The sequence below is a fragment of the Homarus americanus genome, unplaced genomic scaffold (assembly GCF_018991925.1).
Source record: "Homarus americanus isolate GMGI-L3 unplaced genomic scaffold, GMGI_Hamer_2.0 scaffold20475, whole genome shotgun sequence".
NCBI classification, from domain to species: Eukaryota; Metazoa; Arthropoda; class Malacostraca; order Decapoda; family Nephropidae; genus Homarus; species Homarus americanus.
Genome location: NW_024739742.1, coordinates 12,854 through 17,563, shown reverse-complemented (window position 1 = coordinate 17,563; position 4,710 = coordinate 12,854). Strand labels below are relative to the sequence as shown.

The 4,710-nt window shown below is 37.9% G+C and overlaps 1 non-coding gene across 1 annotated transcript; it reads left to right on the top strand.

Moving 5' to 3' along the window:
* Positions 1-368: 368 nt before the first annotated feature.
* Positions 369-532, top strand: LOC121874975. Its single transcript, XR_006090526.1, has one exon. It is a non-coding gene; the product is annotated as a 5.8S ribosomal RNA (ribosomal RNA).
* Positions 533-4,710: the final 4,178 nt, after the last annotated feature.

Sequence of the window (4,710 nt, the reverse complement as noted above, 5' to 3'; positions counted from 1 at the left end):
GGCGCTCTTAAAACTACTACTATCCTGATTTGGGCGGTCTCGGGCTCTGCTCTGGCAACTCCAGCAGCGAAAGAGGACAATCCCGGCCCCCGCACCAAAAATAGGTACCACGCTGTGGGTGGACCACACTCAGGCGAGAGCGCAATGACCGGAGGAGGACGGACGGGGCTTTGGACGGCTGCCCGTCCGTTCCTTACTACCAGCGAATAAGCCTCTTGACCCAAAAAGAGTGAAATTCTAGTGTCAAAAAACATCAACAAGCCGTCCGGCCAAACCCAAACCACAAACTTGGGCTATGTCTGTCAAACCCTTTCATTGAGACTCTACCTGTGATGGTTAGTCGCAAAAAGACCAAATGGGAAATTCACAACTCTTAACGGGGGATCACTCGGCTCGTGGGTCGATGAAGACCGCAGCAAACTGCGTGTCGGTATGTGAATCGCAAGAATACCAGATACATCGACAAGTTCAACGCATATTGTGGCGGCGGCAGCCATATGAGCTTGTCGCCGCCACTCCTCTACGAGGGTCGGAAATATACATCCATCGGTTGCTGCGAGTTCGGTGCCTGCTGACTGTCTCCCCGACACGAGGGTAACCCGAACCGAGCTTCCGCCTTGGGGTTTAATCGCCCGCGCCTTGCCCGAGGCGTGCCCTTAAAAACAAGCCTATCACTAGCAAGTCCATGGACTTGGCGCACCCACATTCAACCACAACAAAGCCGGGCACACACACATGTGTGTGTGTCCCGTCCCGACGACAGTTGTCGCCCTCGCAAGTAACTGGAGGCGCTCTTTTGCCTGCTGTCCACAGAGACACGAATGGCCGTCCGCCGCTCATGGCTGATGCTGCACATGTTCTAAGAGGCACACGTCCTCCTCCTTCTCTCTCGGAGAAGAGTACGAGTACGAAGTCTTTAGTTAAGAGGTGAAAGAAGATTATTAGGGGTTGAAGGAAAAGTGGTGAAACTGAAATACAGCAGAAGTAGAAAGAATCTGGGCTCAACCAGATCGCTTCATCTTTCTTATTGGTGTTTTGTCTTTGTTCTGCTCCCTTGGGTCGTCAGACCTTTGTATTAATATTGGTTTATTTATATAATGCTGCTTATTATTATTATTTTTATTATTGTTGGAGTTAGTGAGCCCGCCCAGGTCCTTGTGTAACTGGGAGGGTAGTCACATTTGTTTTTTATTTATTTTTTTTTTGAGGTGTTAGTTAAGTGTTAGTTGTGTTAGTCTAAAGGTACACTGTATGGAGAGGCCTGCCAGGTTCTTAGTGGAGCTGGTAGGTCACTCTCATCTTTATTCCTCTATTAATGTTTTATGTGTGAATGTGTATATTGGGGCAGGAGGTGGTTCAATTACTTCTTCCTGGCTAATGTAGCTGGGAGGGTAATCACATTATTATTATTATTATTATTATTTTTATTTATTTATTTTTTTTTGAGTTAGTGAGCCCGCCCAGGTCCTTGTGTAGCTGGGAGGGTAATCACATTTTTTTTTTTTTTTTTTTTTTTTTTTTTTTTTTTTTTTTTTTTTTTTTTTTTTTTTTGCTAAGATGTTAGTTCAATGTTAAATGTTAAATATTAGTTATGTTAGTCTAAAGGTACACTGTATGGAGAGGCCTGCCAGGTTCTTGTGGAGCTGGTAGGTCACTCTCATCTTTTATTCTCTCTATTAATGTTTTATATGTATATTGGGGCAGGAGATGGTTCAATTACTTTCTTCCTGACTGATTTAAACCAACTGTGTTCTTGGAATTCTTCGTTGTCTATATTATTTATCCAGTTTTGATATGTTTCTGTGTTAAGTTCAGTCACTTTTTTCCAAATATTTACAGCTTTGTTGTGTATATCTACATTGATTGCTAAGAGGTTTGCTCTCTTGTGTAGCTGTTCATTATTGATGTGGTCTGTATATTTTATGTTATATATAAATCTGAGGGCTATATTTTGTACTGTTTGTAACCTTTTAATGCACGTTTTACTAAGGGTGTTCAATGGGATGGGTGGGTAGTCCATAATTGATTTGACAAGGGCAATATAAATCTTTCTTTTGTTATTAATGATAAGGTTCTTAAAGCGTATTATTTTTGATAATCTTATTCTTGCCTGTCGTTCTTTATCTTTTAAGTATGTTATATATCCTCTTTTTGTTAGTTTTAATCCAAGCATCCTGCCTTCAGTGTCGTATGGGTATAGTTCCTGGTCGACTATTACTGGACTTGTTTAATCTTGGCTATTGGTATTCTCTTGAATTTGTTCTTATTTGTCCTGATTTTCCATTTTTTCTCAAAATCATTTATGTTTTTTATCGCTCTTCCCGTGTAGAGTGCCATAAATTGGGTTGATTTTCCTGGGTATGATACTATTTGAGTAATATCATCAGCAAACATTACATATTCGCTAAAGGGGGTAGGTTGAGGTGTGTCTGAAGTATAAATTGTATATAGTGTTGGAGAAAGGCATCCTCCTTGAGGTACTCCACTTTCAAGATTAAACATAGTTCCCAAAAAGTTTCCAATTTGAATTTGTGCTCTCCTACCATCTAAATAGTTACACAATATTCTTAGAAAGTATTCATTAAGTCCCAGTTTTAATATTTTATATTTTAAGCCTAAATGCCAAACCTTATCAAAGGCCTTAGAAAAATCCCTTAAAATTATATTGATCTGGTTACCCTTGCTTTTTTCTATTGCAATTTTTTCCGTTATTATAGCTATTGCAGTTAGGGTATTTCTATTGGGCATAAATCCATGTTGTCTGTTGTTAGTTTTCCCATGTTGTGTTAAAAAGGCTATAAGTCTTGTATTTAAAATTTTTTCCAAGAGTTTCCCAGTAATTTCTAATAAAGATATTGGCCTGTAGTTTAATATTTCCTTATTGTCCTTACCCTCCTTGGGAATAAATATCATTTTAGCATATTTTAGTTTGTCAGGAAAGTAACCAGTTATTAAGCATGCGTTATAAATGTTTAATAGTGTATTTAAAATGTTTTCAGGTAGATTCATGATCATTTTTCGTGTAATACCTGTGAGCCCAGGGGCTTTTTCCTTAAACTTCCTCAGACAGTGCATCATTTCTCCCATGGTTATTATTTGAATATTAGGTAATAAGTTATAGTCTATATATTGCCTTGGGGTGATTCTATGTATATGTCTTCCCATTTCTTCTTCTATCCTTTCTTCGTGTTCACTATCAAAATCTTCATTTTCCTCATCTGATATTTTAAAAACTTTTACCCATTCCCTTTTGAATGCTGACTCTTGTTCATTTTCCTCGTACAATTTTGTTCCATTTTGGTCTTTAATGTATGGTGTTTTTGCTTGTTGTGCCCCATCATCTTGTTTATGGAAGTCCAAAATGTTTTTGTGTCTTTAGTCATGTCAGCCGCCATTATAATATCATTCCATTTTTTATTGTTTGCTTCCTTACATGCGTCTCTTAATTTTATCTGTAGTGCTATCTGTGTCGTATATAGCCATCTGTTACTGCCGTGTCTTTCCATATACGTACCTGTTTATTTCATTGTAATAGGTCTGGATTAATTTAACTTCTTCTGATAGTCTGTTGTTGGGTAATGTTCTAAAGTGTGAAGTAGGAGTGTGTTTGGTTATAGATGTTTTTATTGCTGAGTGCAGTCTGTCCATTTCTGAGTCTATATCTTCTGTTGTTTTCCCTTGTAGGTTAATCGAGTGGTGATTACTTAAGTCGTCTTTGAAGCTGTCCCAGTCTGTTTTACTCATTTTCAGTCTCTTTTTTTATTGGTATCTGTATGGGGCTTGTTGACAGTGTTAGTATAATTGGCAGATGGTCACTGCCTGTAAGAGGTCCCTGTATTATATGGTAATTGAAAAAGGCTTTGTTGTTGGTAAAAATTTTGTCTGGTGTCGATTGTGTATTGTGATTTCTCCAGGTTGGAAAGTTAGGACCCAGATGGTTGATTTTCCCTAAATTTATTAATTGATTAAGGGCGTTTCCCACGACGTTATTATTTGTATTGTCAAAGATCCTATGTCTGGCGTTAAAGTCTCCTAAGATGTACATCGGATGACTATTGTTAGCCAATTTTAATAGGTCTTCTATAGGTGAGTAGGGTCGTCTCGGTGGCAGATAAGTAGTAGCAATAATTACGTCTCCTTGAGTTGTATTTATTTTTATTCCTAGAAATTCATCCTGGAAGTCATCAATTAGTTTAAATTTTAAGTTTCTTTTAACCGCTATAGCTACTCCGTCATTTTTCTCGCCCGATTTATTTCTTTGGTTTACATAATAGTTAAAGAGTTTTATGTTGTTGTTTTCTGTCTCACCGTGACTGTTTATTAGTATAATGTCAGGGTCAATTTCTTGATATATATTACTTAGGTTAATTCTCTCGGTCTTCCAGTTTCTTACGTTGTGTTGTATTATTCTTAAAGTTCTTACTGTTTGTCTATTGTCCATTATTTCTTATACTTGGATTGTAACTGTTGAAGTGGAGACCTATCATCCTGTTTCCCGCTTCTGACTCATCTAAACTCTGACGGGTCTACTATTTTAAAGTCATTGGTCGTAATCTTTAGTTTGTCCGTAGTAATTAGTGACCAGACATAATCTTCACTTGGGGATTTTTCTTGATATGTCCACTTATATATCCCTCCTTCACAGTTTTTTACTATTGTCCCTCCTGTTGGTCTCGATGTTGGAATTCCATGTTTTGTTGTAGTGATAAC